The sequence below is a fragment of the Leopardus geoffroyi genome, chromosome A1 (assembly GCF_018350155.1).
Source record: "Leopardus geoffroyi isolate Oge1 chromosome A1, O.geoffroyi_Oge1_pat1.0, whole genome shotgun sequence".
Lineage (NCBI taxonomy): Eukaryota > Metazoa > Chordata > Mammalia > Carnivora > Felidae > Leopardus > Leopardus geoffroyi.
Window position 1 is genome coordinate 216,385,754 of NC_059326.1, and position 26,750 is coordinate 216,412,503.

At 38.5% G+C, this 26,750-nt stretch overlaps 1 pseudogene; it reads right to left on the bottom strand.

Annotated features, from left to right (window-relative positions):
• Nucleotides 1-5,515: 5,515 nt before the first annotated feature.
• Nucleotides 5,516-6,970, bottom strand: LOC123583043 (annotated as a pseudogene).
• Nucleotides 6,971-26,750: the final 19,780 nt, after the last annotated feature.

Genomic DNA, 26,750 nt, shown 5'->3' on the forward strand with positions numbered 1-26,750 from the left:
TTTCTGGTTGATGGAAATTGTTTTCCGAGAGGCAGAGTAGATAAGAGGGGAGATATGGAGCCCAAGCAGCTAGAGAACCATCCCAAGGTTCTTGCGGGTTAAAGGACATTCGTGCTAATAACAGCAACTTACAGTTGGTAGATATATAGTCTGTCTTTGCCATTCACCCATTCAGTCCAAAACATGTGTCTAAATCCCAAATCAACACTCACAGCACTTTCGTGATCAGTGGCGAACATGTACCGGGTGGTAAAAAATGTGAATGACCTGACATGCGCATTTTCATCTGAGGTCCAGCAAGGGGACATTCTGCCTTCTGGCATCAGGTCTTATGCTATAAACAAGTATCCTCTTGGCAGCCTATTTTAGTGTCACAGTTTTTGCATCTTTGTAGTTTTTGTGGGTAATTTCGCTGTTTAAAATGACCCCATTGGGATAAGCACTGGGTGTTGTATGGACAATACACTGTATTGACAATAAATTTCATTAAAAAATAAATTAAATAAATAAAAATAAGTTCAAAAATAAAGTGACCCCGGCGTAGGACTGAGGTGCTGTCTAATGCTCCTGTGCACGAGTGTGGTGTACTTGACAGAGAAAACATATACACTCTTCGTTTGTTAGAGTAGTTTTCGTAAGGCATGTGTTATAGCTCTGTGGGCCACGAGTTCAATGTTTATGGATCAGAGTGTGTATTAAATAGGATACCTTTAAAAAGAAGCACATATGAAACAAGGGTATATATTAAATGTTTGCCTAAAATGTTCGGACTAGAGGTCACCGAAACTTAACCTTGTATTCTTCCCAGGGGAAAAGATTCGGTGTTCACCAATTCTGTTTGCAGTGACATTCTAGAACGTAATACTGTAAATAACAAGAATCCACCATATATTTATAAAACATAATATACTATGAAATATATAATAACGATATCTCCAGACATTTGGCTGAACATATTCTGGGTGTGTCTGCGAAGAAGTTTCTGGATGAGTTTAATTAACATTTGAACTGGTAGACTGAAAAAGGCCGATTTCCCTTCCTATTGTGAGTGGGTCTCATCCAATCCACGGAAGACCCAAATAGGACAAACAATCTGAGTGAGAGGAACCCCTTTCTGCCTGACTGATATGAGCTGATGCATTGGTCTTTTCTGGCTTCAGATTCAAACTGAAATTTTGGCTCTTCTTGTGGTTGGATCTGCCACCTTTCAGGCTGAAACTTATAGCATCAGCTCTCCTGCATCTCAGACCTTTGGATTCAGACTAGAAGCACACATTGGCTCTTCTGGGTGTCCCGTTTGCAGACTGCAGATCTTGGGACTTGTCGACGTTCATAATTGTATGAGTCGATTCCTTATAACAAAACTCTGAATCTATCTTATCTATGTATCTATCCATCTCTCCATCCATCCTATTGGTTCCATTTCTCTGGAAAACACTGACTAATACACTATTGTGTGTCTATGGGTGTGTCTATGGGTGTGTGTCTGTGTATACATGTTTGCTGTATATGGGACATGTGTGCGTGTGTTTTGCTATTGTTATTATCTGTATCCCTCCCATAAAATCACAGTGAAATGACAGTAAAGTAGTAAAGGTTGCAATAAAATCATAATGATAATGATGGAATGTAAGTAAACCAGACTGAAGAATTTATGGATGACTTTATACAAACTGAATTTTATTGACAGATAAACTAAAAGACACAAGTTCTAGTCCACTGCACTGACAAGACAATGGTGTAGCCTTTCCTCTCAGGAGAGACCCATCAATGTCCTTGTATTTATGCCGAGTAGGTATAAAAAAAGGTAAAAAACTGATTTTTACCTAAACGAGGGGCCTGGCTGATGGACAGAGAGGGCTCGCAGACCCTACATCTGAAAGACAATTTAGGTAGGCAGGGCACAGCTAAATTCTCTTCAAAGGGAGAACAACAGAACAGCAGAGAAAATACATGCCATTATTCTCAATGAGTCAACTTAACATGCCAGGAAGCCAACTAATAAGAGAAATCTGAAAAGATACGGTATCATTTAAAGAAATAAGGAAAAATAATGATAGGCAATAGGGACCATCAGGGAACAAGAAGGGGTTCCTAAAATTGTAAAATGAAAATGGTTGCTAAAATTAAAAAAATGTATACAAGGGCTGGATAGCAAAGTTCATGAAAACTTCCCCTCACCAAAGGTAGAAGTAAATGAGAAGATACGGACTGTAAGAAAGAAAAGTGAACACACAGGAAGACGCAGACCAATAGATGTAAAATTCCTATAATGGATATTCCAGAAAGAGAAAACAAGGAAATAGTAATCAAACAGATAACACAAACTCTAGGGCCATTAATATCAGAAAACTACAATCAACAGGTATTTACAAATAAGTGAGATACATATTGGTGCCATGTTTTTTTGTTTTGTTTTGTTTTGGTAGCGCTGGATTTTATTTTATTTTTTTTTTTAAATTTTTTTTTCAACGTTTATTTATTTTTGGGACAGAGAGAGACAGAGCATGAATGGGGGAGGGGCAGAGAGAGAGGGAGACACAGAATCGGAAACAGGCTCCAGGCTCTGAGCCATCAGCCCAGAGCCTGACGCGGGGCTCGAACTCACGGACCGCGAGATCGTGACCTGGCTGAAGTCGGACGCTTAACCGACTGCGCCACCCAGGAGCCCCGGTAGCGCTGGATTTTAAATTGCATTCTTAGTGGGTAATTATTCTGAAACTGGGATTTTGCACCTGGGGTGGGGGTAACGATCAAGTGTAAGGCTAAATAAATTTATAAAATGCACAATAATACTAAAGAATTACTTAAGAATTGTGGCTGGTTTATTTATCTTATAACTAAAACTTTGCACATTTTCACCCCCTTCACCCAACACCTCTCTCATTTTATTCATTTCTCTTTGTTCCTTTTTATCTCTATTCCTTTCTTCTTTTTTTCCTAGAATAAATTTAACAGATTTACTTATAATTGTTACAATGTTGAACTACTGAAACGTGTTCACTGAACCAGTTTGACTTGCATTAATGCCTTATGACCCCGCATTTATATTAAAAAAAATCACATACAAATGCAAATGAAAAACTGCCAATTTCTGTGCCCTATTTTTCTACTTGCAATCTTATACTTAGGTACATTTTGACCCCATGGGGGGAAATACCTAATGTTCAGAACTACCAAGAACAAGAAGAGAAAAATTTTTTTAAAGAATAATATGTTGGGGCACCTGGGTGGCTCAGTCGGTTAAGTGTCGCACTTTGGCTCGGGTCATGATCTCATGGTTTGTCCGTTCAAGCCCCACGTCGGGCTCAGTGCTGACAGCTTGGAGCCTGGAGCCTGCTTCGGATTCTGTATCTCGTTCTCTCTCTGCTCCTCCCCCACTTGTGCTCTGTCTCTCTCTGTCTTTCAAAAATAAATAAGTGGAAAAAATTTTAAAAAAGAATAAAATGTTTTCCATCATAGTGGATTCTTCAGCATGTTCTCTACACGTGCAGTGTGCTAGCCGGATGGCTTTCAGCACAACTGGTAACATTTTGCATGGCTAGCACACAGGCTGGGGTCCTCAAAAAGGCCCACCAGATAGACCTCACTTGCCTCCTGGAATGCACCAATAGCTGAACCCTAGAAGTGCAGAAGTTCAGGGGGACTTCTGATAACGTCTAATTTCACAGAGCCTCCCAGTACCAGGCCTATAACGATGAGGTTTCTTCACCCCTCCAGTAGAGGGTGCACTCTTGCAAATGGCCTTAGTAGCCAGTTGCTTCTTGGAGGTTTACCACTGGTGGATTTGTGGGCAGTCAGCTTTGCGGGAGCCATGCATGGTGTAGACACCTCCTTATTCACCCAGCTTCTCCTTCACCTGAAGCCTTGGCGAGCTAGTGGTGGCTCTGGCTTTAGAGAGTGACCTTGGTGCAGCAGGGGCTGAGAACAGTCTATTCCTCTCTTCTAATTATCTACTATTAATAGATATGACCACTATGACTAGAATAGAATGACCACTATTCTAAGGTGTCTGATACGGATCCATTTATTTTGTGTGTGTTTTTTTAATAAACATGAGTACTGATTTTTATATATATATATATATATATATATATATATATATATAAATATTTTAAATTAAAAATATAAAATTTTCATATGTATTACATGTTTTACCTGTCCCCCGCCCCCAACACTCCAGACCTGACTGACTTTAATTATAAAACAGCTTTTGGCTATAGACATTCATGTTTAAGGAACACTCAAAATTACACAAATTACCGTGTTCTCTTGGTTTTTCATGGAAGAAGGAATAGATGACTTTCTGAACTTTTCTTTGTCTTTTATTTTCTCGAAAGGAGTGAACATGACAATAACAAAGCTCATGACACATTCTCACCAGAAATGCAAAGATAACCCTTAAAGGTCTTCCTTTTTACTATTCCTTCGGGATGTGGTGCTCCCACACCCAACCTCTCTCACCCAAAATGAGTCTGCAGTAAAGAGACTTATATGCATCTGTCTAGCAGTTACATATGTGTGTGTGTGTGTCCAAATAAAATATAAAATTATATGCCCAAAATAAAACCAAGTGTCTCAGCCATAAGCAAAGGGTAATGACTGCATGAGTGAGCAAATTAAACATCTACTTTAGCAGCAAGAGGCTGTGAGGCCTGGGGAGGAAAAGGCATCCTGAGAGAGTTTGGGACTGATCCGGGTCCTTCAGCACCAGCAGTGTATACGATCAGGAGGGGCAGGAGGAGGGGAGAGCCATGGCTCAATGGATGGTCTGCCCTGGGACATCTCAAGGGCTATTCTGTGGATTTTGGGGAAACACATAGACATCTTTTTGGCCTTTTCCTGGTCTGCTTGCTACCAGCAGGTGAATAGAAGCGAGTCATCGGTCACTGCTTAGTCATTGCCACCACGGATCTTCAGCAGAATATTCCAGTAATCCCCTGAAGTGTCTCCTAAAATGCCGTGGAGGAGCAACTTGCCATACAGCCACTTATTCTCCAATCTGATGTCTGATGAGTGGTCAATCTCTCTGCAAGATTCCAGGATGCCATTCAGGGCCCAGTCTTTTGTTCTTGCTCCCCTCATGGCCTTGTTGGGCACGTGTGGGTTCGGCTTTCGGCTTTGTCCAGTAAAGCCCAGGATGGCAGAAAGCATTACTCAAGATTCCGCGCAAGTCAAGAGAGGTGAGAGGGAGGCTCAGGGAAGTCTTGCACGATACTCAGTGAGCCACGTGCCGATAAGAATATATAGAAAACGTGCAGAAAAACAAGTTAAGACAGGGTAAAATATTCCATGAGATAACATGGTCTAAGGGATTTATGAGCACAGGCAGGACCTAACCCCTAGATATACATTAACCAGATAAGGCAAGTGAGTGCCCCTAGAAGTACATTAACTAGATAAGCGAAGCATAGCCGCTGTTTTCAGCAAGGCCAGAAAGCAGTGCTCTGCTTTGCAATGTGTTCCCTATAATCCCCTAACCCAGGACAGAGCTATTTGATTTCCCACAGGCCTTTCAGCAAAAACAGGCTGGCGTATTCCCGAGACATTTCCCCACAGCCAGGGTTGCTTGCTCCGGGTTCCCAGACATCTCCCTGCAGATGCTCTTAGTGCCCGCACCTGCCCTTCCCTGATACTCATTGAAAACGGTACCAGGTGGGTCTGGCTCTGCAAGCACAGAACTGTGCTGATTTGGACTCCCGTGTTCCCAGGCGGCTCTCCCCAGCCACTTACACCTGCTCCGCATGTCTCTGGGCACATGGCATGCCCACCGTAGCCCTTCCGTCCCGGTTTTCCTGACAGAGAGTGATGAGGGGCCTCTGGAGGTGTCCTGACTTGTGTGGAATAGCCTCCTCCAAGGTCGTTTTCAATTCTGTTCTGTGGGCTCCGCTCACTTCCCGGGTGTGCCCACTGCCACGGGACGTGTGGATTTCAATCGGGCAGGCTCCGGTGGCATGGGCCTTCTCGATGGCTTCCCTTCCCTCACAAACCTCAAAGACGATGGGATTTTCATCAGAGCCAAGCTGCCTTCGCAAAGTTTCCTGACAGTTCAGATTTCAGATCTTTGATCCAATCTTGGGGCCATCGGGAAGGACTGGAAGATCTTCTGCCATCACTTGTTGGAGCAGGGCTCCGGGCAGCCTGTGAAGGCTGGCTCCTCAAGCCGACAGCCTTTCCCAGCCTCCCACAGGATCTCATCATCTCTTAGGGGGTGAAAGACAGGAGCATATGTGATGGTGCCTCGATTTTCAGAGTGTGCTTGAGGCACAGTGGAACCACAGGTATCTTGGGCAGCTTGGTACCAGCTGTTGTTGCTGTCCAGGAGGTGGCATTGGCAGTTGTCCAGGGGACAACTAGGCAGGCCTGACACTGGGGACCCTGAGTGTGGGTTTCCCCCAAGGTACAGGTACATCCACATGGAGGAACGGGCTGCTGGATGAAGAGGGCTACCTAAAACCCCCAGGGAGTACTAGAGGGTCTCAGAGTACAAGCTGGGCACTTTGGTTCCTCTGAATGTTCCAGACATGTTGGTAGTTCTGGTTGAATTGCCCTGCGTAGTTTGCCACATTATCCAGCCTGATGGGGGGCATGTGTGTATGTTGGGGGGGGGTGGCTATCACCTCCTCAGTCACCACCACCTGGTGCATATGGAGGGGTAGCCCCCTGCCAGCAGATGATACCCTGCATAATTCACAGATCCCGCCACAGGCCATGGGCACAAGGGGTGGCGAGGGGTGAACAGGGACTCGAGCTGGAGCAGCTCTCTCTGCAGGCATCCCAGGCACACCATCTTGGGTCTGCCTGCATGCAGCTGGGTCCAGCTGGAGCCCTCAAATCAGAGCAAGGAAGTTTACATTTCCCCCCTTGATTCCATGAGAAATAGAATATTTACTTGCAAATCATGACCTAAATTTGGCTAAAAGATCTTACCCACTAAAAGAGAAGCGTAAACCTCGGTGACCAGTCCCATTTTTCATTCCTTCACTGACATATTAGATGGTAATGATTCAGGAAACTCACCCTTCTTAGCAAAGTTTACATTTGATTTTTCTAGAAAGTAAGATGGACAACGCAATGATAGTTGAATACTGAGAGTAGATTCTGTTGATAGTATATTTCATATTTAATGCAATATATATGTTAGGATTTACATATGTCCTTTTTCAAGGAAAAGATAAAATGAAGGCAACATGGGCAATGAAAAATGTCACATGTGTTACCTACATTAAGAGGCAATTGTAAAATAAAATAATAAAAAACATAAAAAAATAAATAAAAAATTTAAAAAATTTAAAAAATTAAAAAAAAAAAGGGGGTGCCTGTGTGGCTCAGTCGGTTAAGCGTCCGACTTCGGCTCAGGTCATGATCTCGCAGTTTGTGTGTTCCAGCCCCACGTCAGGCTCTGTGCTGACAGCTCGGAGCCTGGAGCCTGCTTCGGATTCTGTGTCTCCCTCTCTCTCTGCCCCTCCCCTGCTCATGCTCTGTCTCTCTCTGTCTCAAATAAATAAATAAATAAATAAATAAAACATTTTAAAAAATTAAAAAAAAAAATTTAGAAACCATTGGCCCAATTCCCATAGGGTAGAGTGGCCTCAGTGCTAGATAAAGGGCAGCTATGAAAAAGGTAAAACTGTTCATTAGATGAAATGTTTCACTGTATTAAGACCTATAACTCTTACTGCGCATATATGAAGTTGGCATTTAAAAACAAAGCAAAAAAACAATTCCCGTATTTAGAAAGTGCACCAACCTGTTGTTTTTTCTCTGTAGCCTCAGATGTTACCTGATGTAAAACATGGTTTCGAGTTAAGAAAAACAAGAAAGAAAAAGCTTTTATTTTCTTCCTAACAGATGACTAAACCCTTAGTCTGCACAATTCATGTTTCAGCTTGACTTTTATTAACACATCACAGAAAATTTAGCTCAGTTTTGTCTTAGATTAACCACATGGTAGTATTGATAACTCTTAAACTGGAAAAAAAAAAAAAAAACTAGAGAAACAAAAACTTTGAAATCCAAGAGTGTCTTATAATCAGGTGATAGGAAAAATACAGTGATTTGACAAAGACTTACTAAACTTTTCTCTTTTATTTCTAAATGCCTTGGAGAATTTATATGAAGGAAAAGTTATCAAAAGTTTTAAAAATTATTTTTAACCTCAAAAGTTATTGATCACATAATCTTATTTTCTATAATCAAGATTGGGACAGTGAAGGCAAATTTAAATCACGCATTCTAAGAGTTCTCTCTAAAAGGTAATAGCATTTTTTGAGAACACCACAATTAAGCAACATATTTTATCTTTTCCTAGTATGGGATTTTTCAAATGGGGTTAAGGAAATGTGTTAGAATATATTCAATATTTTATTTCCATCTTTAAATGATGTTTTTCAATTTTGTATTACACACCATTTTCTATTTTGAATATTAAAATTATTAAAATTGGAATTTTCTCCAGGAATCTCATGCACAACGTAATGATTACAGTTAATAGCACTGTATTATATACTTGAAAGTTGCTAAGAAAGTAGATCTTTAATATTCTCACCACGTTAAATGGTAATTATGCCGTATGATGCAGGTGTTAGCTAATGTTATGGTGGTACTCATTTTAATATGTGAGTATATCAAATCAACACATTGTATAACAAAAACTTGCACAACACCATATATCAATTACATTTCAGTGAAGCCGGAAAAAAATTAAAATTAACATTTCCATAAAACTAACTAGAAATGTATAAGGCAAAGGCAAGTGATGGACTTTACCATTTAAAAAAAAATTTACCTGGAGGCGGGAAGAAGATGGCGGCGTAGGAGAACGCTGGGCTCACCGCGCGTCCTGCTGATCACTTAGATTCCACCTACACCTGCCTAAATAACCCAGAAAACCGCCAGAGGATTAGCAGAACTGAGTCTCTGGAACCAAGCGCAGACAAGGGGCCCACGGAAGAGGGTAGGAAGGGCGGCGAGGCGGTGCGCGCTCCACGGACTGGCGGGAGGGAGCCGGGGCGGAGGGGTGGCTCCCGGCCAAGCAGAGCCCCCGAGTCTGGCTGGCAAAAGCGGAGGGGCCTGACGGACTGAGTTCCGACAGCAAGCGCGACTTAGCGTCTGGGAGGTCATAAGTTAACAGCTCTGCTCGGAAAGCGGGAAGGCTGGAGGACAAAGGGAGGGAGAGCTGCTGAGCCCCCGGACGACAGAGCTCAGTTTGGTGGGGAACAAAGGCGCTCGCCAGCGCCATCTCCCCCGCCCATCCCTCAGCCAAAATCCCAAAGAGAACCAGTTCCTTCCAGGGAACTTGCTCGCTCCGCGCAAACACCCAACTCTGTGCTTCTGCGGAGCCAAACCTCTGGCAGCGGATCTGACTCCCTCCCGCTGCCACAGGGCCCCTCCTGAAGTGGATCACCTAAGGAGAAGCAAGCTAAGCCTGCCCCTCCTCCCCCCGTGCACCTTGCCTACCCACCCCAGCTAATACGCCAGATCCCCAGCACCACAAGCTTGGCAGTGTGCAAGTAGCCCATATGGGCCACGCCACCCCACAGTGAATCCCGCCCCTAGGAGAGGGGAAGAGAAGGCACACACCAGTCTGCCTGTGGCCCGATCTGTGGGCTGGGGGCAGACATCAGATCTGACTGCAGCCCCGCCCACCAACTGCAGTTATACACCACAGCACAGGGGAAGTGCCCTGCAGGTCCTCACCACGCCAGGGACTATTCAAAATGACCAAGCAGAAGAATTCCCCTCAGAAGAATCTCCAGGAAATAACAACAGCTAATGAGCTGATCAAAAAGGATTTAAATAATATAACAGAAAGTGAATTTAGAATAATAGTCATAAAATTAATCGCTGGGCTTGAAAACAGTATAGAGGACAGCAGAGAATCTCTTGCTACAGAGATCAAGGGACTAAGGAACAGTCACGAGGAGCTGAAAAGCGCTTTAAACAAAATGCAAAACAAAATGGTAACGACGACAGCTCGGATTGAAGAGGCAGGGAGAGAATAGGTGAACTAGAAGATAAAGTTATGGAAAAAGAGGAAGCTGAGAGAAAGAGAGATAAAAAAATCCAGGAGTATGAGGGGAAAATTAGAGAACTAAGTGATACACTAAAAAGAAATAATATACGCATAATTGGTATCCCAGAGGAGGAAGAGAGAGGGAAAGGTGCTGAAGGGGTACTTGAAGAAATTATAGCTGAGAACTTCCCTGAACTGGGGAAGGAAAGAGGCATTGAAATCCAAGAGGCACAGAGAACTCCCTTCAGACGTAACTTGAATCGATCTTCTGCACGACATATCATAGTGAAACTGGCAAAATACAAGGATAAAGAGAAAATTCTGAAAGCAGCAAGGTATAAACGTGCCCTCACATATAAAGGGAGACCTATAAGACTCGTGACTGATCTCTCTTTTGAAACTTGGCAGGCCAGAAAGGATTGGCACGATATTTTCAGTGTGCTAGACAGAAAAAATATGCAGCCGAGAATACTTTATCCAGCAAGTCTGTCATTTAGAATAGAAGGAGAGATAAAGGTCTTCCCAAACAAACAAAAACTAAAGGAATTTGTCACCACTGAACCAGCCCTACAAGAGATCCTAAGGGGGATCCTGTGAGACAAAGTACAAGAGACATCACTACAAGCATAAAACATACAGACATCACAATGATTCTAAACCCGTATCTTTCTATAATAACACTGAATGTAAATGGATTAAATGCGCCAACCAAAAGACATAGGGTATCAGAATGGATAAAAAAACAAGACCCATCTATTTGCTGTCTACAAGAGACTCATTTTAGATCTGAGGACACCTTTAGATTGAGAGTAAGGGGATGGAGAACTATTTATCATGCTACTGGAAGCCAAAAGAAAGCTGGAGTAGCCATACTTATATCAGACAAACTAGACTTTAAATTAAAGGCTGTAACAAGGGATGAAGAAGGGCATTATATAATAATTACAGGGTCTATCCGTCAGGAAGAGCTAACAATTATAAATGTCTATGTGCCGAATACCGGAGCCCCCAAATATATAAAACAATTACTCATAAACATAAGCAACCTTATTGATAAGAATGTGGTAATTGCAGGGGACTTTAACACCCCACTTACAGAAATGGATAGATCATCTAGACACAAGCTCAATAAAGAAACAAGGGCCCTGAATGATACATTGGATCAGATGGACTTGACAGATATATTTAGAACTCTGCATCCCAAAGCAACAGAATATACTTTCTTCTCGAGTGCACATGGAACATTCTCCAAGATAGATCACATACTGGGTCACAAAACAGCCCTTCATAAGTTTACAAGAATTGAAATCATACCATGCATACTTTCAGACCACAATGCTATGAAGCTTGAAATCAACCACAGGAAAAAAGTCTGGAAAACCTCCAAAAGCATGGAGGTTAAAGAACACCCTACTAAAGAATGAGTGGGTCAACCGGCCAATTAGAGAAGAAATTAAAAAATATATGGAAACAAACGAAAATGAAAATACAACAATCCAAACGCTTTGGGACGCAGCGAAGGCAGTCCTGAGAGGAAAATACATTGCAATCCAGGCCTATCTCAAGAAACAAGAAAAATCCCAAATACAAAATCTAACAGCACACCTAAAGGAAATAGAAGCAGAACAGCAAAGGCAGCCTAAACCCAGCAGAAGAAGAGAAATAATAAAGATCAGAGCAGAAATAAACAATATAGAATCTAAAAAAACTGTAGAGCAGATCAACGAAACCAAGAGTTGGTTTTTTGAAAAAATAAACAAAATTGACAAACCTCTAGCCAGGCTTCTCAAAAAGAAAAGGGAGATGACCCAAATAGATAAAATCATGAATGAAAATGGAATTACTAAAACCAATCCCTCAGAGATACAAACAATTATCAGGGAATACTATGAAAAATTATATGCCAACAAATTGGACAACCTGGAAGAAATGGACAAATTCCTAAACACCCACACTCTCCCAAAACTCAATCAGGAGGAAATAGAAAGCTTGAACAGACCCATAACCAGCGAAGAAATTGAATCGGTTATCAAAAATCTCCCAACAAATAAGAGTCCAGGACCAGATGGCTTTCCAGGGGAGTTCTACCAGACGTTTAAAGCAGAGATAATACCTATCCTTCTCAAGCTATTCCAAGAAATAGAAAGGGAAGGAAAACTTCCAGACTCATTCTATGAAGCCAGTATTACTTTGATTCCTAAACCAGACAGAGACCCAGAAAAAAAAGAGAACTACCGGCCAATATCCCTGATGAATATGGATGCAAAAATTCTCAATAAGATACTAGCAAATCGAATTCAACGGCATATAAAAAGAATTATTCACCATGATCAAGTGGGATTCATTCCTGGGATGCAGGGCTGGTTCAACATTCGCAAATCAATCAACGTGATACATCACATTAACAAAAAAAAAGAGAAGAACCATATGATCCTGTCAATCGATGCAGAAAAGGCCTTTGAGAAAATCCAGCACCCTTTCTTAATAAAAACCCTTGAGAAGGTCGGGATAGAAGGAACATACTTAAAGATCATAAAAGCCATTTATGAAAAGCCCACAGCTAACATCATCCTCAACGGGGAAAAACTGAGAGCTTTTTCCCTGAGATCAGGAACACGACAGGGATGCCCACTCTCACCGCTGTTCTTTAACATAGTGCTGGAAGTTCTAGCATCAGCAATCAGACAACAAAAGGAAATCAAAGGCATCAAAATTGGCAAAGATGAAGTCAAGCTTTCGCTTTTTGCGGATGACATGATACTATACATGGAAAATCCGATAGACTCCACCAAAAGTCTGCTAGAACTGATACATGAATTCGGCAAAGTTGCAGGATACAAAATCAATGTACAGAAATCAGTTGCATTCTTATACACTAACAATGAAGCAACAGAAAGACAAATAAAGAAACTGATCCCATTCACAATTGCACCAAGAAGCATAAAATACCTAGGAATAAATCTAACCAAAGATGTAAAAGATCTGTATGCTGAAAATTATAGAAAGCTTATGAAGGAAATTGAAGAAGATTTAAAGAAATGGAAAGACATTCCCTGCTCATGGATTGGAAGAATAAATATTGTCAAAATGTCAATACTACCCAAAGCTATCTACACATTCAATGCAATCCCAATCAAAATTGCACCAGCATTCTTCTCGAAACTAGAACAAGCAATCCTAAAATTCATATGGAACCACAAAAGGCCCCGAATAGCCAAAGGAATTTTGAAGAAGACCAAAGCAGGAGGCATCACAATCCCAGACTTTAGCCTCTACTACAAAGCTGTCATTATCAAGACTGCATGGTATTGGCACAAAAACAGACACATAGACCAATGGAATAGAATAGAAACCCCAGAACTAGACCCACAAACGTATGGCCAACTCATCTTTGACAAAGCAGGAAAGAACATCCAATGGAAAAAAGACAGTCTCTTTAACAAATGGTGCTGGGAGAACTGGACAGCAACATGCAGAAGGTTGAAACTAGACCACTTTCTCACACCATTCACAAAAATAAACTCAAGATGGATAAAGGACCTGAATGTGAGACAGGAAACCATCAAAACCCTAGAGGAGAAAGCAGGAAAAGACCTCTCTGACCTCAGCCGTAGCAATCTCTTACTCGACACATCCCCAAAGGCAAGGGAATTAAAAGCAAAAGTGAATTACTGGGACCTTATGAAGATAAAAAGCTCCTGCACAGCAAAGGAAACAACCAACAAAACTAAAAGGCAACCAACGGAATGGGAAAAGATATTTGCAAATGACATATCGGACAAAGGGCTAGTATCCAAAATCTATAAAGAGCTCACCAAACTCCACACCTGAAAAACAAATAACCCAGTGAAGAAATGGGCAGAAAACATGAATAGACACTTCTCTAAAGAAGACATCTGGATGGCCAACAGGCACATGAAAAGATGTTCAACGTCGCTCCTTATCAGGGAAATACAAATCAAAACCACACTCAGATATCACCTCACGCCAGTCAGAGTGGCAAAATGAACAAATCAGGAGACTATAGATGCTGGCGAGGATGTGGAGAAACGGGAACCCTCTTGCACTGTTGGTGGGAATGCAAATTGGTGCAGCCGCTCTGGGAAGCAGTGTGGAGGTTCCTCAGAAAATTAAAAATAGACCTACCCTATGACCCAGCAATAGCACTGCTAGGAATTTATCCAAGGGATACAGGAGTATTGATGCATAGGGGCACTTGTACCCCAATGTTCATAGCAGCACTCTCAACAATAGCCAAATTATGGAAAGAGCCTAAATGTCCATCAACTGATGAATGGATAAATTAATTGTGGTTTGTATAAACAATGGAATACTACGTGGCAATGAGAAAGAATGAAATATGGCCTTTTGTAGCAACGTGGATGGAACTGGAGAGTGTGATGCTAAGTGAAATAAGCCATACAGAGAAAGACAGATACCATATGGTTTCACTCTTATGTGGATCCTAAGAAACTTAACAGAAACCCATGGGGGAAGGGAAGGAAAAAAAAAAAGAGGTTAGAGTGGGAGAGAGCCAAAACATAAGAGACTGTTAAAAACTGAGAACAAACTGAGGGTTGATGCGGGGTGGGAGGAAGGGGAGTGTGGGTGATGGGTATCGAGGAGGGCACCTTTTGTGATGAGCACTGGGTGTTGTATGGAAACCAATTTGACAATAAATTTCATATATTAAAATAAATAAAAATAAAAAATAAAAAAAAAATAAATAAAAAATTTACCTGTATAGGACTTCTTTCAGTTTGTGCACATATGTAACACTAGCATAGCACAAAGGTACTAGAAGCGTCTAAGAACCATAAATAGAATATGTTCAGCTATTTAAGGCTATCTGCACCTCAGCCTGTTCGTCTAAAGACCCAATGATGTAGTATTTTTAGTAAGTAGAATATTACTACCCAATACCCCCGCCCCCCCACCCCCGCCTCCAAAATCCGCACCCTGGTCTTTGAAACCTGTGATTATATCCCTAAAGTGGCTAACAGGACATGGCATATCTAATTAAACTAAGACTTTGCAATGGAGAGATTATTCTAGATTATTGGAGTAGGCCCAGCGTAATCCTAAGGGGAAGTCGGGAGGGTAGGAATGAGAGAAAAGAGAAGAAACAGAGGTGGATGATAAGGGGCATGAGCCAGGGAATGTGGGCAGCTTCTAAACACCGCATAAAACAAGAAGATTGATTCTTCCCCCAGAGAATCTAGAAGGGAAATAACTTTGCCAATACCTTGATCTTAAACGTTCTAAATTCCAACGTTATAAAGTAATACATTTGCATTATTTTTAACACAAGAATTTTCTGATAATTTATTAAAGCAGTAACACAAAACAAATAAGATATTTAAGAAGAAGGCAGGATGAATTTTAGAGCCATATATAAAGGACTGCAAACAATTATCATTCTTAATTCTAAAATATCTTCATTTATTCTATTGGCTTCATCTATTCTATTAGCTATTCTATTAGCTATTAGCTATCAGAATTTTCCCGATTTATTTTCTGTTTCAAGCAATGCCTATTATTGTTACTAGTTAGGGTCTTTTTTACTACTAACTTTGCAAGTTAGATGTGACTTTCCAGTCTTTCCAATCCATAGGTGGTGTCTACTTCCTCATTCACTGAATTCGTCTTTAGTAACAGAAATGTGATTGAATCTGGTTTTGCAATGGAAATATGCTCAGGCCAGCCTAAGAGAGGCATGGAGCAGAGAAGAGGAATTGTAGCGGAGATCAACCAAAACAGGTTATCCCTTTGCCAACCCATCTGAAACACTGTAGAAGCTTGAGGACTCTCAGCTCAAATTGGCCAAGACCAGGAGAATAGATTAAACTAATCCCAAATTAAATTGCCAAGCAACAGAATCCTAGGCAAAATAATTGTTTTACCCCACAAATAGTGTTATTTGTTACAAAGCAGTAACTGACTACTACACTTGTTTCTCCATGAAAACCATGAGATGTAAATGCTCAGGATTCTAAGAGGACTGAGAAAATAATGCAGCTTCCAAGGATGGTGTATTTCCAATGACTACCATAAATACGGCCTCCAAATGTTTGGATGTAACACAGATTTTTTGTGAGAAATCAACTTCAATATGATCAGCTTCTGGTATGTCAGATATGTTTGTCATAACACAGCCTGTTCACCTTCACTTTTAAAGGTGTAGACAGAATTACAGATTGAATTTGTCATAAATATACTACAATAAGGATGGCCAGCATCTATTGACATCTTACTGTTTGTCAAGAACTATTCTAAGGGCTTCCTTCAGATTTCTAAATGCTTTTAGTGCCCTCAAAATCTATATGAGTTATACATTATGATTATTTTCACTTTGAAGACACAAAGACTGAAGTATAGGAGAGTAATTAAACTACCTAAGATTACATGACTTAAAATTGCTAGGGCCAATAATTGATAAGTAAAATATAAGTGTATTTTTAATTAATCTGCCACAACATTTGCCTTAAAAACAAAATAAATAAATAAAACTTAGTTGGGTTCTAATCATTTGCTTCCAGTCAGTTCCACACACAATGGCCACATCTAAAGTCTGTATTAGATATCATTATGAGCTCAATTTACTCATCTTTTTAACCCATATTGCTTTCTCTCAACTTCATGGCAACTACTTGGAGCCTATAGGGCTTCAATGTAAAGATAATACACTGTTGTGGATTGAATCTCACTGCCAAAATGTATGCTCAATTCTTAATTATCAATGTGTGATTTCAATTGGAAATAGAGTCATTGCAGATAGAATTAAGATGTAAGTCAAAAAGAGGTCTTAAGATTCAGGACTTGTCCAAAATCTAATCACTGATGGTCTTAGAAGAAGAGACCAGAGACACACAGAGATAATGGCATGTGAAAACAGAGGCAAAGATTGGAGTTTTGAATCTACTTGATAAGGATTGTCATCCTACTGGGAACTGAGAGACAAGCATGGAACATGGTATCCCTCAGAGCTTCCAGAAGGCACTAATCTTGTTGATACTTTGTTGATTTTGGACTTCTAGCCTCTAGAACTGTAGGAGAATAAATTCTTTGTTTTAAGCCACTTTGCAGTATTTTGTTATGACAGCCTTAGGAAACTAATATAATACCCTTGACCTAAACTTTGTCATAAGTATTTTTATTCAAGCAATTTCATTTAGCACCAGTCCTTGGACTAATAATCCTTGCAATTTAGGCATATACTAGACTGAAGTATTTTTTTTTTTTATATTCATTTACTTTTGAGAGAGAGAGAGAGACAGAGAGTGAACAGGAGAGGGGCAGAGAGAAAGGTAGAGACAGAATCTGAGGAAGGCTCCAAGCTCTGAGCTGTCAGCACAGAGCTGGACATGGGGCTTGAACTCACCAGACATGAGATCATGACCTGAGCTGAAGTTGGATGCTTAACCAACTGAGTCTCCCAGGTGCCCCTGAAGTATTTTTCATTCAAACCTCACTTAAACCTTTTATCTTCTGGGGGCTAAAAGTAGTTAGCCGTGTAACTTGTCTTTACTTCCTTTGCCTTCTGTTTGCAAATTGTACCATTCCCCCCCCCACCCCGAGGTCATGTCTTTCTTGTAATATTTTGCCAGACGCAGCCAACAGCGACAGCATTTTTTCCACCTCAACTTCTGTTTTCCAGCATTTATCTCTAAAATTTTAGTTTTAGTAGTCCTATATGATTCTTGCAACTTGATCAGACGACAAAATTAGTAAATATTTTGTTCACAGCATTACATTAAAACACTCTGCCAGCCTCAGTGATTGCTTCCCTTGTTCTTAACCTCTCCAAAGACATAAGGGGAGAGTTCCTTTGATTCTGTCTATAAGGACACTAATCCTATTCCCAAGAGCTCCACCCTCATGACCTAACTACTTCCCAGAGTCCCCACTTTCTAATACCATCACACTGACAGTTAGGATTTCAACATATGAATTTTGGAGGGACACAAAAATTCTATCCATAGCAGTTCTGCTAACTAAAATGATGTTGGGAAGTAAGGACCCCCATACATCATCCAAATTGAAAGGAAACACAATAGTAGTGAACACTGGTAACATCTATCCAAATATATCTATGTAAGGATACATTTAATTGCTATTTCTGATTGACAGATGAAGCTTTATAAAATTTAAAGGAAAAAATCAAAAAAAATCAAGCATCTAAAATATAGCAACAGAAATTCTGGTCATTTTGTGAATTTGATAAATAGCTTTCAATATTTGAATTTTTTTTAAATTTTACTTTACAGAGAGATAGTGGGGGAGATGGACAGAGGGGAAGAGAGAGAGAGAGAAAAATCTCAGGCATGATCCCATGTACACCACGGAGCCTGATGCAGGGCTCAATCCCATGACCCTGAGATCATGACCTGAACCAAAATCAAGAGTCAGATCCTCTACTAATGGAGACACCCAGGTGCCCCTAACTTTTCAATATTATAAACATTTGCTAACATGGCTCATATCTTAGAATTCCACAGTAAATATTTTACTTTATGGTCTGAATAGGAAATTATATAAAATAGAAAATTAGTGTCATATCTAAACTATACATGTGTGTGCAATTCACCGAACAGAAGTATATCACCATACATTAAAATATATGTAAATATAGATTTGTTTATTGTATATAATATGACATAACATAATAACATGACATGCACAATATTACAATATAAGGTATTCTTCATTCTAGCTCTGGGTTTGTGTGTGTGTGCACGCTCTGCTGAATTTCTTGGAATACATGGCAAATTTCAGGTGGAATCTAGGAGGAAGATTAGTCAAATACAATGGCACATACTTCCAGATGTCTTGTCCCAAGGGCTGTTTGATCTGACTGCAGCACGTAAGGGACAGAGCTAGGACTCTATGCATCATTTATGTTGGATTATATTTACAAAGACCAGACTGAACTTCTGAATGATCCTATTGAAAAGAATGTTGCTACTTTCTCAACATCTGCTCAGAGAAATTTGCATAGATACCACATGTGCAAATAGCAGATAAAGCTTCAGACACCTCAGACATTTTAAACTAAATTTTGTACAACGCTTCTTAACTGAACTAACTGAACTAGAGGCCCTACTTTGATAGTCTTTCAGTCCTAAGGGAAATTCTACCTCTTCTATTATTTCGAGGAATCTTACAATTGAAAAATATAGTAAAGTTACTTGAAAATAAGAGAAAATAAGTTTGATAACAGAAACTTCGTGCAAAAAGTGTAAACAAAAGCAAAAATGAATCAATCAAAAATCTTACATATGAGATACTCTAATGAGGATGAGTAAAAAAAAGTCTTTGTTTTTTGGAGTTTTAGTAACTAAGAGAGAAGTATTCCAGGCAGTTATTAAATGAAATGTGCCATTTAAAAGGATTAGAAGCATATTGTTTAAAATTATTTAAAAAGGCCACTTTGGCATGAATGGAATTTGATATTGCTGTTTGCACATCAGTGAAACGATATGCCACATTTTGTGAAGACATGACCCGAAACGTTTCCTTTTTTACGGCTTCATCGTTTTACTTTGTGGAATTTGTCAGGGCAGATGGAGTGAGAGGGGAAGCAGCGTCCTTGTTTCGGTCAGACAGAGAAAGATAGATATCATATGCTTTCACTCATGTGACACTTGAGAAACTTAACAGAAGACCATGGGGAAAGGGAAGGGAAAAAATAGTTTCAAACTGAGAGGGAGGCAAACCATAAGAGACTCTAAATACAGAGACCAAGCTGAGGGTTGATGGGGTGGTAGGGAAGGGGGTAAATGGGTGATGGGCATTGTAAGAGGGCGCTTGCTGGGATGAGCACTGGGTGTTGTATGTAAGCGATGAATCATGGGAATCTACTTGGCCGGAAGCCAAGAGCACACTATATACGCTGTAAGTTAGCTAACTTGACAATAAACCATATACATATATAAAAAAAATAGTAATTAAATTTAATTTAATTTAAAAAAAAGGATCAGTTGCTTTCTTTAGTGATTTCCTACCACTTTGAAGTGTTTAATTATAAAGTAGAAATATTCTTAAATTTCCAAGAATTAACATGTAATCTTGCAGAGCATTTTATAAAATAATCACACCCAACATTCATTAAATCCCCAAATATGAATCATGTTTTAACAGAATATAGAGGACTTTTTATTATGATTCATTCATATTATTTTCTAAATTTGCAAAAAAGTCAATATTTTATTTATGTAAGTTTCCTCAGAACACATGTATATAAAAAGAACACTTTTTATAAAGTGAAAAAAATAGCAGAACAGGAATAATGGAAGCAGTTCATATTTCAGCATAAGAAACAGTGATATATAATCTTTCTTGTAACCATGTTTTTCTGTTCTAAATAGAGTATCTCAATAATGCATAACAATAACAAATAATAGAAATATTTTTAATGCTTTGATTTTTAAAAATATTAAAAGTTAGCAATAGCTAATGTCTATATAAAATTCAACATTTCAGTGGGGGTATATTCTTGTAAAAAAGGACAATTATATGAACATTTAAAAACTTGATTCTCTGTATACAAAATTATAATTTTATACATTGCAGTATTTCCACATAAAATTATAAAAAAATAACTTACATTCTGTAAATATTTGGTGTCTTTCAAACGAAAGTGTGAGCCTATGAATACCCATAAATCATACTATATTTTTAAAAATAATGTAATTTAATTTTTGTTTGTTTGGTTTACTTTTTCTAAAGGGATCACCCTTTCTAGACTATTGTCTTTATATTCTGAGCACTATTCAATATGCCCCAAATATTCTGACATATAGTTCCTATCCCATTGTGCATTTAAAGCCTAAAGTCATGATTTTATGTCTATTCACTACTGTAGGCTCCCCTCCCTTCCTTCCTTCCTACCTTCCTACTTTCCTTCCTTCCTTCCTTCCTTCCTTCTTCTCTTTCCCTTTCTCTCTTTTTCTCTCCCTCTTTTTCTTTCCTTCTTTCTTTCTTTCTTTCTTTCTTTCTTTCTTTCTTTCTTTCTTTCTTTCTTTCTTTCTTTCTTTCCTCTCCTCCTTCCTTCCATTTCTATCTTTTCTTCTTTCCTCCTTTATCTCTCTTTCTCTCTTAAATATTGGTAAATCAAACATAGCACAAAATTTACCATCTTAATCATTTTAATCATTCAGTTCAGTAGTGTTAAATATTCACGTTGCTGTGAAACCAATTTGTAGAACTTTATCATCTTGCACAACTGACACTCGATACTGATTGAACAACTCCCCATTTCCCCCTACCTCTGGGGGAAATGTCTCAATGAACTTGAATACCCTAGGTATTTTGTATAAGTGGAATCATACAATTTTTATTTTCTTTTCTGAATGACATATTTCATTAAACATAATTTCCTCAAGATTCATTCATGCAGCATGTTTCAGAACCGCCTTCCTTTTTATGGCTGAATAATATTCCATTATATGTGTATACCACATTTTATTTATTCATTGACCCATTGAAAGACATTTGTTTGGCTTCATATTTTGACTATTATAAATAGTGCTGCTATGAACAGGGTTGGGCAAATATCTCTTTGAGATTCTGTTTCCATTCTTTCAGAAATATACCCAAAAGTGGAATTGCTGGAATATGTAATACTTATATTTTTTAATTTTTTGAGTCATTGTCATATGGTTTTTACATAATGGCTACACCATTTTGCATCCCCATCAAGAGTGCATAACGTTTCCAATTTTTCCACATTTTTAACAACACATTATTTTCTAGTTGTATTTTTGATAGTAGCCATCTTAATGGTTATGCAATGATGTATCATTTGATTTTGATTTGCATTTATCTAAGGATTTGTGATATTGAACATCTTTCATTTGCTTGTTGACCTCCATACATTCCTGCTTCTGATCCCAGAGATGCATTAAAAATGTATTTTCCTATATATGTGTGTTATTTGGCTCCCAGACTACTGATATGGATATTTTTGACTAGAAATGCCTAAGTGCACTCACCTAGGCCCGTTTTAATCACAGAAAGCCCCACAGACATTCTCCCACCACCATGGCATTGATGTCGTGGATGGCTCGTCCTTGTGGTTTTTATTATGATTGAGCGATGTACTTCAGCAAAACCATCGGGTGATTTTGAAGAACAACTCTTCAAAATAACCTTGAGGTTCAAGTCATTCAAGAGTATCTAGGTTATCCAGGGCTCTTGAGTAGGGGAACTTTATTGGCAGTGGTGATAAACAACTTGATAAATAAAGTGATAACTTTGTTATCAGCCTGATTCCTGATCTAGTTTTATGTTAGTAGCTGTGTCATACAGCTGGCAATATGTTCATTCAAGATGGATGTCTAGAAATGGATGCTTCTGCAACCAAAAGTTTAATGTCAGAAACATTACAATTAAAAAGTTTAATGCCAGCACTATAATATGGAATAAATTAATTTTACTATTTAAAAAATACTCCAAATTGGAACTAGAGACCAGTTTTAAATGTCCAATGTACTTATTTTATTTATATTTCTGTAGATGATTTTTAGTTTTCTTCATATGTAAAACATATCATCTGTATGCAACATTTTATTTTCTGTAGTTATATGTATATTGTATATAACTTTTTAAACCTTGAAGGATGAGTATAAGTAATCTCTTTCACTTCAATAGCCATAACATCAGATTTGGAGTTTATTTAATAAATAAAATGTGATAATTATCTGTATCCTTACTGAATTTAAGAAACCTAATTCCTGGGGCGCCTGGGTGGCGCAGTCGGTTAAGCGTCCGACTTCAGCCAGGTCACGATCTCGCGGTCCGTGAGTTCGAGCCCCGCGTTGGGCTCTGGGCTGATGGCTCAGAGCCTGGAGCCTGTTTCAGATTCTGTGTCTCCCTCTCTCTCTGCCCCTCCCCCGTTCATGCTCTGTCTCTCTCTGTCCCAAAAATAAATAAACGTTGAAAGAAACCTAATTCCTTCATGCATTACAGAAAGCTGTATCTTTCCATTACCTACAATTTCCACAAAATATCATGTGATGAAATTTTAGCTCTATCTTGAATAAGCTTGGGCCTTTTACCAAAATCAGCCTTATCACTAATATCTTACTGACTCTCCTCACAAGAGAGGAATGCAAATCTGGAATTTGTTCTTTTTATGGCTTGACTCCATCTTTCCTGGAGTTGACTATCAGAAAAGGAATAATTTCCTCTAATTTTATCTTCCTGTTCTCTTTCTTGATCATACCAAAAGTAACTTTCAATTAAGCGACTTGGAAAAAAAGTCGTAACGTCACTAGGTACCGTAGTAGGATTTAGTATTTAGGATTTAGGCACTGAATCCCCAAATTCTTGAATATATTTTCACTCATTTCCTTAATGTAGGTTTTCAAAATCCTATTTTTTGTGCACTATGTATATCATTCGGCAACTTCTTTTAGGGGAGGGGGGATTCTTTATTAATGTTTCATCCAATATTGTATTTGTGTAATATAAAACAATTATTTTTAGTTTGTTTTTATATTTGATAGAAAGCTTTCATATAGTGTTCTTAATTTTTCATCATAAAAATCTCTATATTGATTGAGCACTGGGAAAAGTTAACTGGCAACCATGAAGGAATATAACAGGAGGGCCAGGAGTGGCTCGGGCAACCTTTCTAGGATGAAAAGACTAGAACTTTGGCAGTTACCATTGTTCACTTCCTTGCCTTCCAGTGGCCCTCCTTTTGTACATTAACAAAAATAGTATCTTTCCAGATGTAATCAGACATCTGGGAAGAAGGGACAGAGTAGGGGAGCAGGTGAACACAATTGTTGCCTTGGGTAATGCTGAGGCCACAAATAGCTTTGTTGGAGGATATGTTGAAATAAACATATGTGACTTAAAAAAAAAACAAACCTCTATATAGATGGAACAAACATTGTTCTATTCTGTAATTCAGAAGTTATTTCATATAGTTAGATTCTCCAGTTATGTTTGTGTGTGTGTGTATACTTGTTGGTCAGTAAAATACTTTCTTATGAGAAAACAAAGAGGTCACATCAATTGTATGTAATTATATATGTGTATGTATGTGTATGTGCATGGAGGTTTTGACCAGATTGAACTTACATCATGCTGCTGCTAAAATATACTTACTTATATGTCTTTAACATTAAGAAAAAAATAAACATAGGTATGATTTATGAAATTGCACATCTCAGTTTGAAAAGATTACTCATTTTTGGTGTATACGTGTTTGTATGTTTATACATTTCTGCGTATTTATTGAAATAATTAAGAATATTATTTTCTTCACAATGGTAGGCATTAGCACCAGTATAAAAGACATGTTATTTCTTTTATACATTATGTCCACTGAATATGATTAAAGGGGCAAATAAAATAGAAAAAGTCACCTATTGGGGATCAGAAGTTATTAAAGTTAGAACCACTAATATATTCCCATGAGTACAATTAAATATAAAACAAGTCATTTGTATATATACATAGCCAGGAGGGGTTGATAGGTGAAGTCCTAGTTAGTCAAATAATGAGAATGCTGGTCCTTTCAGAAATGCCATAGAAACTAGCGTGCCTAATTCTCCATCTATCATAAACGGTTTTAGCAGATAGAGGAAGATAAAATATATCTAGAAACACCCGTCTGTATTTCTAAGTGGAAATTAATAGAAAAAAACAAATCTGTAACTATCACATATTAAGGTTTATAAAGTAGTTATCTTAGTATTATGCTAAATGGAAGTGTTGTATATAATTCATATTGAATATAATTTTAAAATTTGAGTTAGTTTATGATTTATTACATTAAAATGTTGACATAGTAATGGCACCCATTATCAGATGATCTTGACTTTTAATTTATATCAATGGTTCTCTATGAAAAAAGATGGTTATGAAAAACACTGAACCATTGTTATAGTATAATTGTCTATATTATAAAGTACCATGAGGTTTAGGAATTAAACAGTAGCCCCATTAAATGTATTAAGGTATAATACCTGTATGTCTCATTCTTGGTCTATTTATCTGTGAACGTATATTGTTGATATCTGCTCAGTTCTTTCAAGGAACACTTACGTTATAAAACAACTAAAATTCAATTAAATAATCATATTCCATGCAATTTTTTTTCTAACACTGTAACATATTAAAATTAATTTACTTGCAGTTCAATATTAAATGTCTTTTATGTATCAAGTAGTATGTTACAAGCTAAGTTTCAAAAACAAAAAAAAAAAAAGATTAAGCCCGTACTTTAAAGAATATGTAGAAGTGTAGGCAGTTTTCTCAGATTAAATAATGGAAGGATTCCTCATAAATAGTAATTTTATATATATTATTAGTCTGACTCAAAAATATAAGCATTAATACATCATCTATAAAAAAAGATAACATTGAGTAGCTTTCAAGAATGGATCTCTAGGGGAACCTGGGTTGCTCAGTAGGTTAAGCATCTGACTTTGTCTCAGGTCATGATCTCACAGCTTGTGAGTTCGAGCCCCATGTCAGGCTCTGTGCTGACAGCTCAGAGCCTGGAGCCTGCTTCAGATTCTGTCTCCATCTTTCTCTGCCCTGCCCTGCTGGTTCTCTCTCTCTCTTTCTCTCTCTCTCTCAAAAATATAAATAAACATTAAAAAAAAAAGAATGGAAATCTTTAGGGGTGCCTGAGTGGCTCAATTGGTTGAACATCTGACTCTTGATTTTGGCTCAGGTCATGATCTCAGGGTCTTGGGATGGAGCCCCACATCCAGCCCTGCACTGAGCATGGAGCTTGCTTAAGATTCTCTCTCTCTCTCTCTCTCTCTCTCTCTGTTTCTCTCTCTCTCTCCCCCCTCCCTCTGCCCCTCTTCCCTGCTCATTCTCTCTCTCTCTCTCTCTCTCTCTAAAAAGAATGAAAAATAATGGGTCTCTTTAAAGTAGAGCTGTATCTATATATTATCTTGTTATAAACAATGCAGTAAAGTAATTGTCAAATAGATGCTATATTCATATTTTGCTTTTTTGAACATGGCTGACAAGTCCAGTTTAAGCTCTTTTATCACAGCTTAATTTACTGTGCCCCTCTTTTTGAAAGTTTTACCTGGAAATTTTGTTTCACCTAAATTTATATGCCATTCAGCTTCCTCTTCTCTCTCATGCCTTCTCAAATATTTTGCAGTCCAACTTTTGTTCTTACTCTCCCTCAAAACGTGTCTTGACAAAATCACCCTTGACATTTATAAAGCAAAATTCTAAGTCTACAGCTTTGTTAACCTGTTGCCAGTACGTAAGATAAGTCTATCACTTCATCCTTCCTGAAAAACTGCTCTTACCTTATTTTTCAGGACATTATTTCCTTTTTCAATTACTGACTTACCTCATCGGTTGTTACTTCCCAGGATTCCTTGTGCACCCTGTTAATTTCCCCAAATTTGAACTTTTGTTGATTTTCTGGGCACAGTATTAGCTCTTCTAGTTTCTATCCAAGTTCTCTCATTAGCCTCTTTCATCAGCACGTACATGCTGATAAATTATAGTTTGTAGCTTCAGCCAGAACCTCTTGTAGGAAATCCAGATACAACTACCACTCCTAAACTCAATTTTCATATAAATGTTTAATAGCATCAAATATAATATAAACATCAGTAATTGTTTTGATATTTCCAACTCCATACTATTCCATGACCAAATCTGACCACTGTTCACCACGTCTGCTATAACCACTCTGTTTAAAGCCACCAACCATCTCTTTCCTAGAATATCGACATAGCCA